At 38.9% G+C, this 14,959-nt stretch overlaps 1 non-coding gene across 1 annotated transcript; it reads left to right on the top strand.

Annotated features, from left to right (window-relative positions):
• The first annotated feature begins 2,130 nt into the window (after window positions 1-2,130).
• Window positions 2,131-2,293, top strand: LOC142444178 (U1 spliceosomal RNA). Its single transcript, XR_012783835.1, has one exon. It is a non-coding gene; the product is annotated as a U1 spliceosomal RNA (small nuclear RNA).
• Window positions 2,294-14,959: the final 12,666 nt, after the last annotated feature.

Below are 14,959 nucleotides of genomic sequence, written 5' to 3'. Positions count from 1 at the left end.
TTGATCCCTCGAAAATGGCACGTGTGTTACAATAGCAGGACATTTCAAATGAGTGTCACAGAATGCTGGTTAGAAGTGGAGAGGATGACACTTCTCCCCTGGTTTGAGCACGTCATCAGGAAGACAAGTCCCTAGGGAAGAAGTTCCCATTGCACTGGAGTGCCAGCAACAAGAGGAGCACCCTCAATCAGGTGAGTAGTCAGTGGTTCTAAAATGGTCTCACACATGGGAGAAGTGTGAGGATGGTGCAGGGCCTGGGGATTATTGTTATTGTTCTGTTTTATACAGAGCCGCTATGAGTAAGCACTGACTCAACAACACCTACCAACATCTCTAATGCAGTGAGGGGCAGAAATCGGAAAGTCTTTTTGGTGAGTAGATGTAATTGCCTTAGTTAACAATATACTATCTTACAACATATTATTTTTATTTTATTAAGAAGTGTTAAAATGATTTAAAATTCAATAAATCTGCCATTTCTAATTATTATAAAACCTATAGGGACAACGCAAAGCCAAGGACAAGTGTAAGAAATAAATCAAAAAGACTATGATTAAATAAGGAGCCATAGTGACACAGTGGATTTCAGGTTGGGCTGCTAACTGCAGGCGCAGCAGGTAGTAAAGCCCACAGGGTCCGTTGTGCTCTACCCTGCAGGACTGTGATGCCGTAGAATCGACTCAATGGCAGTGAGATGGGGGTTTGGCATAAACAACGGTAAATCATCAATGATTCCCTTATTGAATCCAATAAAAATTCCTATGCAACAACGAAAAAACAAATTATTTGCATTGGAGGATGTACACCTAAAACCCTTATGATTCTGAGATACTATTGTATTCTCAAATGAAATAAGTAAAGAGTGGACACAGTTATTTCTATGCTGTGATCACTGAATCCAAAGGTTATAAGAATATTGTTTTTCTAAAGATTAGGGTGAAAGTATGTTCAAATTCTTCAACTTTTAGTTTTAGTTATAACTTTTAGTTACAATTCAATCCATTATCAATCAATTAGGTAACAGAAATTTTCAGAAACCGTCAGAATTATCTTAAAATATATTTGTGATCATTGTAGATGAAAAATAAACTATAAATATAGTTAATGTATATTCTTGATCATATTCTGAAGTACAATGCTGTGTTTGTGGCCTTCCAACAACTACAAATGCAGTGAGTAACATATTAGATATGATGTGTCTTTGTTGCCTTCACTTCTCAATTGCCTGTTTAATTGTGCTGTTTTGTTTTGGGTTTTTGGCATTCATTTCAAACAGTGTGTGATGGTATCTTATTGCTTAACCTTACATCTAATGACAAGCAATGCTGAAGTTCTTATCCTGTGCTTCCCCCCATATGTCTGACTGTTCTGGTGATACGTCTTGTCTGTTTTTGTTTGTTTGCTTTTTAGCAATGTTCCTTATTGGTTATATATGTTGTTTATATATTTTCCGAGAATGTTTCTTAAGAAAGTCAGATTACATGTGTTTTTGTATTCCTTTCAGGATCAGGCTTTAAAATCAAGTCCTGTTCCAATATTTTATGTCTTCCTAATGATAGATTCCCTTCTTTTTCCAAGTTTTGGTTGCCACCTTCAGGGTTGATGCTTCTCTCTGTGTGCCTGAGATAATAGATCACAGGAAAAACTAAGAAGAGCTTCCACCCCGTGGGACATAAGCTCTAGAACAGATTGAGTAAGAGATTGAGGGTAATACTGGGGTATTTAATGGGTGGGCATCTGGAGGATCCTTGAGGAAAAGCAGGGGATGGCAGGGTTCATACTCCATGCCGCTGTCTCTCAACATCAATGAGGATTCACCTATGGAAGTGGACAGAGACATCCTTCCTGAGCAGACAGCCCCCAGCACTCCTCTCAGACACCACACCCAGGACTCTGCCCAGCAGGACAGTGAGGGTTTGCATCTCTGGGCTCCAGCTGCTTCATAGAAATCAGAGAGCTGCCACTAGCCTTTTAGCAGGCCACTTCCTAGTGTGCGTCTGATGGAACAGAGTGTTTTGGAGACTGCAGTTGGATTTCATCCATTCCTGACTCCAGAAATTAAAAAAAGCAAATCACACTTTAAAATAAAAGCTACATAGTTACCAATAACAAGAAAATGTGTAAGACTATATACAACCTGGCAGGGGAGATACCATGATCACGAAGGTGGTTTTCCCAGGGCGAGGCTCACCCATTGCACTCCGGGTGTGCTGACGCCTGCGATTTCCCCAAATGTGGGAAACTCGACTGCATAATTTGTGGTAGTGGGGGACTGCGTTCGCGCTATCCCCTAAAAAAAAAAAAAAGACTATATACAAATAAAATCATCACAATTCCTGTGATATGATTAAAGCTTACCTTAGTGATTTTAAGTGAGACAAGAACAGCTTTTAGCAATAATTCACACCAGCTTTCAATATATTAAAGAAATAACTGATAATATATCTGAGGAAAGAGAGAGAAAATAAAATTGTCACACTTCGTGGTATATGATTAAAGTTTACCTTAGTGATTTTCATGACACCTGAGCTGCTTTTAGCATAAATACAAGTCAAGTTTCCAAGTATTAAAGAAATACATAATCTATCTGATGAACAAGCAATAAAGCCCTCACTATCCTGATGGGACATCATTGTGTTCACGGAAGAAAGAAAGGAAAAAATAGAAATACCATTGTCCCTTTCTAACATCACCAGATCTAAAGGAAATACATAATAACATTATTCTAAACCTTAGGAAGAATGGAAGATACATGTTTAAAGGCAAGATACATTTGTGAGATCTACAGAGGAAATAAACCTCTGGTGATTTCCCTCTGTCCATTAATAGAGGACTGGGACTCACCTGGTTACTAATCAGATTTCACTGGAGAGATGATTATAGTAAATCAAAATGATACACCTGACTTGAATGGTTAAAACTTTTTCAGTTAACTCCCTGCTCATGCATGTTAGGCCTGATCTTGTTTTCATCTCTCTCTCTCTCTCTCTCTCTCTCTCTCTCTGTTTCATATTGGGTATACTCTACTCAGATGTATTTTGTCATTGGCGGTAACCCTACTGAATTTATAATATATATATATTCTCTTTTTCTCAGAATATGAAACCCGGATTTATGCACCTATAGAGACAGCAAGTAGAATAGGGTTCCTGAAGGATACAGTGGTGTGGGGCTGTGGGGACAGACAGAGTGAAAGGGACTTTATATCTGAGAGATTAGGAAGGAAGGAAATATTTTGAAACTGATTGTGGTACCACATGCACTTTATGTCTTGATGTGATTGAACTATGCAATGATATAATATCTGCATTAGCACCCCCAAAAATGGTTTGTGAAAAAAATATATAAAGCAAGACTACATGTTTCAAAAAATGAAATGCATAAAAATTATACGATATAAATATTTAAAAGTCCAAACAAAATTAAAAGTATTATTGAGGTAAATGAAATATAACAGAAATAAATGGAGGAGCATGTCATGGTATTTGTGAAACTCAGTGATTCTAAATCCAGCCATTTCTAAAACTGAATGACAAATCCAATGGGATATCATTCAACACCTATGTAAGGATAAATTTACTAGAAAAAAAACAGAGATAGATTGATAGATAGATAGATAAAGAGAATCTTTCATGCAGTTGTAGAAGTGGACACATCATTCTGATTCTAAGTCCTTGAGTCTCAATTAGTCTTCTCCTGACTTATGTAGCTTCGGGGGCTGATAAACCTACAATAGGCTGGAGCATACCTCGATGGTAGTTTCAAAGGCAGGTGAATAAAAATTAGCAAGTCTTACGTGTTATTGAAGAGGTATATTACTCCAAGGTCAGATCACATGTCAGATGGGAGGCCCCTGCGGACTCTCAGAATTGGCAGGGGCTAGTTCAAGCCTTTGGACAAAATCAAAGAACTAGAGATTGAAGAGCCCAGGTGCAGAGGCCAGGTCCAAAGCCAGAAAGGATGTAGGCCACACAAACACGGAATCTTTTTTTTTCCAGTTGCTTCAGAGCTGTGTCCTGAGTAAGGGAGTTACACTCCACCCTAATCATACAACTGCTTGGCTACTCACAGCAGACCCCATTGTGGAATTGACTAAATTGTGTTCACTTCACTTGATGAGGAATTACTAGGTGCTAACTACCAAACCACTAAGAACACTACCCCAGCCAAGTTGACACAAAACCTAACTATAACAGTCCGCAAAGGATACTTTGGAAATCATCAAACTGATAATACCATTTATTTAAGACCATAGTGCATTAAAACACAAAAACAAAACTAAACAGCTGGTGCATATTCCTGACCAGATTTTAGAAAACACCTCTCTGAGCTTATGTCCTTTATACAACTATCAAAACACTAAACAACATAAGGCATTATCAGATTGCCTTTTATTGTTTGCTTGATTAATTCATTTCAAAACTATATTATCTCACTGTTATACTTTACAATTCTCTAATGGCAAAGACATTCAACATGTTAACATATCTTCATCAATATGTCTATAATTTTTGGTGTCTGGTTTGAGAGTTTGGTTTTCTGATGCTTGTGTGTGAGGAAGTGATAGCTTGTTTTTCTTTTTAATTTTTTCTTTTTAATTTGTACATTCAGATAAATGTGCAACAATATTATCTTATGATTGATCTGTTGTCAGTTGTCCCCAAGGACACTTTTTTGTTTGCGTTTTCTTTGTGGCTTTCATTGATCACTATTGCAGTCTTAGAAGGAGGAAGTAATATTTTCTGTATACAGATGAGTATTTTCCATTGACTGAAAACATTCTTAGTAGCCATGGTGATGCAATGGCTTAAGTGTTCAGCTGCTAATGGCAAGATTGTTGGTTCAAACCCACCAGCCACTTTACAGGAGAGAGATGAGGCTGCCTGCTTCCACACGTATTTACAGTCTCTAAAGCACTGTGGGGTAGTTCTACTCTGTCTTATTGGGTCACTATGAGTTAGAATTGACTTGATGGCATTAGTGAGTTTCAGGGTGACTGTTCTTAGACCTTTTACCTACATGACATGCCACCTTTTCCTCTTGATAAACCTGAGGACTCTCATCAGCTCTGTGATTGAGAGAATTTCTTAAAAATAAAAATAAAATCTTATACTATGTGCCAAATGTACTCTCTCTCCCCTCACACAGGATTGAACTTTACCCAGGTGTGCCCCTGCCCTACGACAGTCACACATGGTTCCCATGAGGGAGTGACAGGTATTTACCTCAAAGGAAATGTCTCCAACTCGAAGCAGTACTCAGACTTAAATTAATACCATATTGAACATTCTGTATTAAAACTGAACACATTACTAGTAGTTATATTTTACTAGTATTTTTCTATTTATTGGATTTAGTTTTTTTCTTTACTTCTTGCCTTGAATTAGTATTTTAGAAATATTATTTGCATTAATTGAATTTTTAAATTCTTCTTGCATGAACTCTTACATAGCTATCCTATAATTTATAACATGAATTATTTTGCAATCTTATTTTACATTTAGACAATAATGTATTCATTCTATTGAGCATAAGTATATTTTAATAACATATTTCCAATTCTTCTTTCCCTATCTTCTGTCCTGTTTTAAACAAAACCACTTGAATATAATAGATAAGTACACAAATTTGTTATCATTTTAAATATTTGTTATCTTTAAAGACAATTAAAATAATAAATAATGTTAAATTTTTCTTAACTTAATTTCTTATCCCTGAAGATATTCTTTCAGCATTAGTGTCACACACAGATTATTGTAAAATTGATTATTGTGAATTCAATTGTGCAAAATATGATAAGATGTCACTTTACCTCCCTCTTGACCCAACCTGAATTTTCTCTAGGGTTAAATATATTTCATTTTTTCCATGAGAGTAATTCCTTCTCTGGAATATATTTTTAAATTGTTGGCAGGCTTTTGTTTCTTACGTTTTATTTTTATCTTTATATTATTATCATTTTCTAGAAGAAGCAGATACGTAGAGACAATAACTGATGAAATGGTTTATCAAGGACAGGGGGTGGGGAATGTGCTGTTATTGGTGAGCCAAAAATGGATGAGGGAGGGGATAGGGAGCACTAGAACTGAGTTTGATGGCGTAAATATAACTATTTTTAAAAGTGATTTAACTATGAAAGTGTATGATATGTGAATTTTACATCATATAAAAAAGAAAGCAATCCAATTTGACCAATGGTTACCACAGGTGAAGGACAAAGAGTTTTTGCTGAGGGGGCACTGAGTTTATATTAATAGTGGTGGAATCATTTGGCAAAGGATGTCGATGATGATTGCATAACAGAATAATCAATGGCACTGAATTATAAATGCAGAAGGTTTTGAATTGGAGGATATTTTGTGCATGTTTGCCACAATTTCAAAAATTACATTAATAATGAGTACAAGAAAGAAGAAATGTTTTAAAATGGATTGAGGTAATGACTATACAACTCTGTATATGATTAAACTATTGAATTACATGATATGTGAAAGAGGAGTAGATTCACGCTGTTGTCTGTGGTTGGACAGTGAACCAGCAAGAAGGAATATACAGAAGCAGAAACGAGCAGTTACACCAGGCTGTCAGGGGTTGAGTGGCCAACAGATAGCAGGTAGGTTGTGGAAGTGGAAGATGTGGGGTTTGGGTTGATGGTCATTTGAGACTTTTTACATCCCATGGGTTTCTTTGTCACCAGAGGTGTGCTTTGTCTTCTCCAGAGCAGCACTTTTTCTCTGCCTCAATGAGAATGGGACAGGACTGAGCGGCACTCCATACTGTTGTACAGAGGGTCACTTCGAGACAGAACCCAACTCGATGGCACCTATCAACAAGAAACCAAGAGACCTACACAAATGGAAGAATACACCATGCTCATGATAGGAAGGCTCATTATGTAATTATCAATATTACCCAAAGCAATTTTTAAATATCATTCAATAATGATCCAAATGATACCTTCATCCAATAACCTAATGTTAAAACTAATTAGTAACTTCATATGAAGGGAGAAGAAACCCAGGATAAGCAAGAAAGCTCAAAAGAAAAACAAAGTAAGGGCTTCACACTACCCAATCTCACAATCTATTACACAGCCACATTAGGCAAAACAGCAAGGGACTAGTAAAATCATAGGTATATTGACCAATGAAAAAGCATAGACAACTCACAAATAAATTCAGTCACAACTGATATTCAAGAAAGTGCCAAAAAATTAAATGAGAATAACCATTCTCTTCACTAAATGGTGATGGCAAAATTGGATCTTAATCTGCAGAAGAATTACACAGGACCCATATGACTGACCATGTACAAAACTGAACTCAAGATGGATCAAAGACCTAACTCCATATACCAACCCATAAAGATCACCAATGGGAAAACAGTTACATACTTAAGGGCTCAAATGCAGGACATACAATGTTTCAAACCTAGCAGAGGAAGTGCACACAAGAGAAGCAAAATAACCGACTAATCCTATGTATAATAAGACCCATATGTACATCAAAATTATTCAATAAGAGAATTAACAATTATTTCGTGAACTGGAAAACAATCATGAGCAATGACATAAAGGACAATTACATACTACTAAATATATATAAAATGATGCAAGACTTCAGTAAGGAAAAACCCAATAATTCAACTATAAAGTCAGTAAAAAATTATACATACACAGTTAACAAAAATAGGCATTCAAATGTCAAATAGACACATGAAAATATTCATGATCATTAGCCATACAGAAGATGCAGATACAAAAAAAATTAGATATATCACCTTACACTGAAAATGGTCACCCATTGAAAGAAAAGAAAGAAAGAAAGAAAGAAAGAAAGCCAGAAATAAATGTGCAGGAGAAGAAGCAGAGATTGGAACTCTCAGACACTAGTGCTGGTAGTTCTGTCCAACTACTCTTCAAAGTGATATGGTGATACCACAAACAAATGGGATGATAAACTGCATGCACCTCAGCAATGCTTTTAGTGGATATACTAAGATCACAAACTAAAGAGAGACATGTGAACTATGTTCATCAAAGTACTCTTCAAAATACCAAGAAATTTGCAATAACCAAAAGCCAATGAGTAGAAGATTGGATAAAGATACCTTGGTACATACACACAATTGGATACTATATATGTCTAGAAAATACTGGAACACTGACAAAGCTCATCACTACCCAGATAGACTAGAGAACGTTATGCTGAGGTAAAGCAGTCCATCTCAAAAAGACAAATATTGCATGAGACCACTATCAGCATAAACACCAACCCAGAGTCTGAAACCTGTTCTCAGAGTATGTACTTATTTTATGATGCCCCAAGCAAAGTTATTACATGACTCTCTAATGTTTATCACTCTATGACATTTATATCTTTAAAAAAACCAATAAAATGAAAAGAGTGTTTCTTTAGTGGAGTCTCCGCCTTGGATGGGGACATTTTGGCATGTTGCAGGAAAATGGAAAGACCAAATAGCTCTTGCAATTCAGCCTCATCCTAGGGTTACTTCAATTTAATAGTACCTCCTACTATGGTGCTATTAAAGGAACTTAAATATTCCATTGGGTTTAAAATTGGAACACTCTGGAATGCGAGGAACAGCTAACTGCTAACCCACAGCCATAGGCTTCAGAGTATAATCCAAGGATTTCAAATGGTAAAGCCAAGATAAGAGGAGGGATGCTATTAGAGGTTCAAGGTCATGGTTATTGGTGTTGAAGTGTTTTTATTTCCTTCTCTTGCTTGGCTTTGCACTCTCCAGAAACACACACACACACACACACACACAAAAGAAACACACCTGCCTTTTCAGCACTCTCAGGTGAATTCCAGGGTAATTATATTTGATGATGGTTAGTTTTGTGTGGGGCTTTGCTAATGGGAGTGGTGATTAATCTAATCTCCTAACTTTGCATCATTCTTTTTTTTATGTATAAGAAAGCTTTATATCAAAGAGTAATTGTATATTAAGAAAATATCCCAGCTCCAGCTAGATCAAGTCCATAAATACGAATCTACAAATCCTTCTTCAGACTGAGACATTTACCTCAGATGCCCTCTGATCAAGTTGTAACCTGAATTAACAGGCTAAACATCACCCCATTCATTCTCAATACCCTCAAGTTGACATGAGATTACATAACTACCACACATATAATGATTTTAAAGACCATCATACTTGTCTTTTAAAACTTAAGTTTAATGTCTAAGATAAATAGGTATCTTATGAAATATGACTATTTAATATTTACAGATATGTGACCACCTATATGACAATGAAGTTTAACTAATATATTTTTAAAATCATTTTATTGGGGGCTAGTACAATTCTTATCACAATCCATACATACATTCATTGTGTCAAGCACATTTGTACATGTTTTGCCATCATCATTCTCAAAACATTGGCTTTCTACTTGAGCCCTTAATATCAGCTCCTCACTTTCCCCCTCCCTCGCCACTCCCCCTGCCCTCATGAACCCTTGATAATTTATAAAGTATTATTATTTTGTAATATCTTACACTATCCAACGTCTCCCTTCACCCTCTTTTCTGTTGCTCATCCCCAAGGGAGGAGGTTATATGTAGATCCTTGTAATTGGTTCCCTCTTTCTATCCCACCTTTCCTACACCCTACAGGTATTGCCACTCTCACCACTGGTCCTGAATGAGTCATCTGTCCTCGATTCCCTGTGTTTCCACTTCCTTTCTTTACTAATGTACATCCTCTGGTCTATCCAGATTTGTAAGGTAGAATTGGGATCATGATAGTGGGGGGAGGACGCATTTAAGAACTAGAGGAAAGTTGTATGTTTCATGGTTGCTGCACTGCATCCTGACTGGCTCGTCTACTTCCCGCTATCCTTCAGTAAGGGGGTGTGCAGTTGCCTACAGATTGGCTTTGTATCTCCACTCTGCACTCACCCTCATTTACAGTGATATGATTTTTTTTGTTCTTTGATGTCTAAGGGGGCACTGTTAACCTAAGTCTGTGTTGTGACCTGAAAAGTATCATTGTCTCTCAATGAGGGGCATTATGGGCCCAGGAAAAATTTCTGACCCTCTTCCAGCAGAGAAATTCTTTGTCTTTTCCCCCCTCATCCTCCCCCGCCCCACACAAGCGCAGTAGTTTACCACATTTGACCATAACATCCTGTTTTGGTGTTATTCACATGTACACTTAGGCATTTATATCTTATGGATCACAGGGGTTATATTACAGGGTTGAGGGATATTGCTCCCTCTGTTTCTCTTGGTGTCTATGTGGTTTAATCAGTGCAGTAAACTCATACAATCAGACATCATATTTTTCCAAACACTATAATTACTAGCTATTTGCTGCAGGACACTCATATCTGTCCTCAGATATCTTTTTAATGAAGGATACCCCAAAGGCACATTAGTCTGCTGATGAAAACCAGCCTAGCCTGACATTTCAGATCTAGGAAAGAGAGTGCACAGCCACGGGCTGCCCAGGTCTCCCCATTCACTGAGCAGATATAATTATGTACAAGTCCCAGTGGAGTTTGCTGACCTAAGATTCCCTGGTGGCAATTATAAAAAGGAAGAGAAGATGATAAATCAGGGAACCAGTGGATATATGTGATGGTTTCCTGGACAGGATGTCTTTGTGTTTGCAGATGTCCAAGGCAAAGGGCAGCTAATAGTCTTGGGGAGACTTTAGGCAGACTAGACCATGTCTGGGACTCTCCTGTCTCTACCATCAGGTCTCTGCATAAAGCACTAGCAGTTATGACATGGATTGCATCAGCCAGCTCCAGGGAAGGGCCTGCAGTAGGTCTCAATTACTAGTACTAATGTTGGTAGTACATCTTACATACAGTTGGTGTGTGGCTGATTCGTAGTCCCCAGATGCAATGATAAGAATATTCCCAATATTCAAATTGTCAGACTCAAAGTTAATGACTAACTTTGTATCACCAATAACAGAGACACAGTAAAGGGAATCATAAAACATGTGTACGCACACCTCCTATAGGGAGAGACTGGACTTCAATGAGTTCTCAGGACCCTCAGCCCCAGGGCTCATTGCCAGCAGAGAGTGCAGAGTGGAGTTAAAAGCTGGCTTCCTGTCAGTGTCTGGGGCTTCCTCTCTATCTTACCATTTCCCTTGAGGATCTCTCTAGAAGTGTGGGTTTGCATCAAACACTGAATTTGAAATATTTCATTGTAAGATGAGGCAACATTCTTCTATTTCCAAAGAGCAGGAGGCCAAACATAGAGGCACATCACACAGAGGGAACAAGGCAAAGCTGAAGAACCTGTCAGCTCTGATACAAATCTGTACCAACTGGTATTGGGAGGGGGGATATAGGATCCTTAAGATTACTCTAAAATTTGCTCAGTCCTGGATAGACCAGCACGAGCCTTATGGTATCCGCAAGCCACAATTGCTCATCAGAGCTGTCATGTGGGTCTCAAAATCTAGCTTGCCTAATCCTGCTGCCATCTTCAGCTTCTGACTGGGAGTCAGGACAGAGACGACAGGTTCCAGAGGACAGACACAATTTCAGGCCCCAGGAGTAGTGTACTGCTGTATTTGAAACAAGGAAATACTTTTTCTTCAGTAAATCTCTTTTCTAGTGTTCCCTTCTGGGGTTGACTGAATAGTCCCCCCAAATATTTATAATGTGTCATATCTTATAGATAATATTAAACTAAATAATTTTATCTCATAAATTAATTTAAATGAAATCCTATAACTTTCACTTTCTTTACCTCATGGCTTTCAGGAGACACTCAGACCACATGTTGGGAGGAATCTCAGTCCAAAAGAGAGATCCAGGTTCTAGAACAAGGTCCTGGCCCTCAGCCCTGTATGCATTCCTAACTTATAGCCAAGACAGCACGCCAGACTTACGATAAAGCCATCTTGGAAGAAAAGGCTCCATTCATATGTTGAGCTTTTCAATCAGGCACTACATAGGATCTGGAATGGGATCTTCTCCATGTCATCTCTTAGTCAAAGAGTCAGAAAAACAAAACAATAACAAGGTAGTTCAAATTTTAACTTGCAAAGTTTTATTCGTGTTTACCAATTAACAGAACACAACTGCAGGAAATTGGATTGTATTTTCCTTAGATTCATATTTTCTTTCATTTCCACATTTCAGAATATTGGGATATTTAGTACAACTTGACTGTGACTGACCAAATCTAACTCCAAGCGGTGCTTATGACTATTGTATGCACAGGCTCACAGGGAATCAGATCTGACTACAGGACACCTAACAATTGCACGGTATTATTAAAACAATGTCTGCTATACTTGAGACTAGTATTGCAGTCACTATATCAATGCAGCTGCTGGAGAACTTTCAGAAGGAAAATTCTCCATGGTCATTTCAGTCAGGACAGCATATCTTCAGATTATCAGTCTGAAGTCTGGGACATTGCCACTTATTACTATGCAGGAAATAGGGAAAGCCCACATCCTGAAAATGTCAGAAACGCGGGACCCAGTAAATGACATTGACAATTTGTTTGCTGTCTGCCACCTCCCCTCCCTACACACACTTAGTGGTTAAAACTTCGTTTAAAAAAGGGAAGTTTTCATTATGTGTGAAATATTTTCAGATTGGGGCTGTTAAACCAGAGCCACAAAATAGGAGGAACATGTCTGTGACTCAAATCAGACAATTAGGCCATAAACACAATCACCCTGTCAATTCCAACTCATAGGGGGTATGGTAGGGTCTGGATTGTAAATCCTTAGGATGCAGACCCTTTACTCATTCTTCCTAGAAGCTGGATTTCAGGTCAATGCCCTGCCCACCATGCTGCCAAGGTTTCTATGTGCTCATAGCAATTAAACAAAACAAAACCAGTTTCGTATTGTTTTAGATTTAATTGGGAAGTTTCTGATTCATTGTGATCCACTGGGCACAGAGTAGACTGCATTTCAATTTTGAAGGCTGAGACCTTTGAGAAGTAATTCACGAAGTCTGAATTCCAAGGCATTCTGGGTGAGTTTGAATCACCAGCCAATTGGTTAACAGGGCAGTGCTGATTTTTGTGCACCCATTCTGGAATTTTAAAAAGCATGTCCTCTTTCATCACTAAATTATGTAACCTCTTTCTCCTCCACACTGTTTTACCCCTTCCCATGGTATCATTATCCGAATACCAATATCCTCCTGTTCTCCAAACGTGCCCTTTGTCCCTTACCACATTTCACAGTGCCCCACAAAGTTAAGATTAATGCTTCTACAAGCTTCTGTAAACTGCTTGATGAAAGGAATCTGGAGCCCCCAACCCTTCCCTACTTACCCACTGAAAGAAAAGTAATACCCTCAACCCCTCCCTCTTGCCAAACTGGCATCAGTTTTGTCCTTATAAACCCTCCTGAATATCACTTGGGGCCTTGAGGAACTTACGAGAGACCTGAATCCTCCCAATGGCCACCAGTTAGAATAAAGACTCGCAATTTGTGCATAAAGTACATTATAGTGGTTATTTATTTCTCACAACAGGCAACTTTTGGTGGTGCCAGCAAGATACCATAACGAGTGTGCCCTCTGGACTATCGCTGTGGCCTGACGGGAGAACTCTCGAGGAGGCACCAACTGAAGCTATTTCAGGGCCCCAGACTTTCACTGGCGCCTCCAGGGAGATGCCCACCCAAAATCTGTATTTGGGTGTGCCTGGTTCACTTCCAAAGGTTAGACCCCAGTCTCTGGTTTTGGACTAGTCCATCAGGACTTGTGGAGGTGGCAGGGGGAGCAGAGAGCCACACTCGGTCATAACTCTCCCAGGTATACGCTTCACCCAGATTCTATTAAAGAGTCTGGCTGTTCTGGTGTCCATTTTTGGATTCGTTTTCATATTGTTCAGCCTCCTTGTCTCCTTCCTTGTCTTGTTTTTCCCCTTGTATTGTTCTTGGTCCTTGGATTGGCAGAGACTACTCCAGTATAGTGGACACTTCCTGCAGGCTGGCTCTCTTTAATATTTTGGGGGGGTCACATTTTTTTAGTCCTACAGTGCTTGATCAAATAAGTGATAGTTCTCTGGATCACTTGGTTTTTTGGTTTTCTCATTTCATTCAATGACTACAACAAGATAGTCAATGGTTTTGTCCTTACATGAGGACCCTAGATATTTGTTTGAGTGGATTACTGACCTCTGGTTTCAGGGAACTCTCTCAGCTTAATCCCATACAAATCTCTCTGTTTATCCTTCTAGTCTTTCTCCTCTGAACTAACTAGCTTCAGGGAGGCTCATGTTCTACCAGCAGCACTCCTCTACAGTGCAGCCTGAACAAATTTAAAGCTGAATTTACTGATGAGTATGGAGTAAAGCTTCATCCTAGAAAACTCCAAGCCTTTGTGAATTAGAGTGGCCTATATTTGAGGTTGGTTGTCCTGACATGGGCACATGTGACCCTAAGTTATCCCAGTGTGGGATGTACTAATGAGGCACCCAAGCAAAAGAAACTCCATTTTGGTAAGCTGCTAAGTAAATTGCCCATTCCTCTCTCCCATTTCAGAAAGTTGACCTGCCGGTTCTGCCTTGCCTTATGGGTGTGAGGTTGATTTGGCAATGGAAATAAAGCAAAGGTAGAAAGAGTTTCAGAGGTTTATTTCAGAGCTCCTGGGAGGGGAGAGAGCAGAGAAAGGTATGGGAGCATCCTGAGCTCCCCAGTGAGGTTCATGGGGCCCTCAGTTGGGGCCCCACAAAGTCACACTGTTCAGGTGAGAGGTGGGGAGTTTTATAGCTTCGGTCTCGGGGGAGGGAGTACCTGGGGAATTTTCTACTGCAACTTTGTTGTCTGCAAGTCTGGAGCTAAGCAGCAGTGTTCAAAGTTATCTGCAATGGTTAGTCTTCTGTAGCTGGGCTTGACAGCCACTGAAGGGGAGGAGGAGGAGAGGAAAGGGGGGTCTGGCCTCTCATAGTGTCCATGGAGTGTTTTCACCAACTTTTTCACCTAGTCCACC

This window comes from Tenrec ecaudatus, chromosome 3 (assembly GCF_050624435.1).
Source record: "Tenrec ecaudatus isolate mTenEca1 chromosome 3, mTenEca1.hap1, whole genome shotgun sequence".
In the NCBI taxonomy this organism is placed as follows: Eukaryota; Metazoa; Chordata; class Mammalia; order Afrosoricida; family Tenrecidae; genus Tenrec; species Tenrec ecaudatus.
Note: the sequence above shows the minus strand (reverse complement) of the source record. Positions and strands in the feature narration are given on the sequence as shown.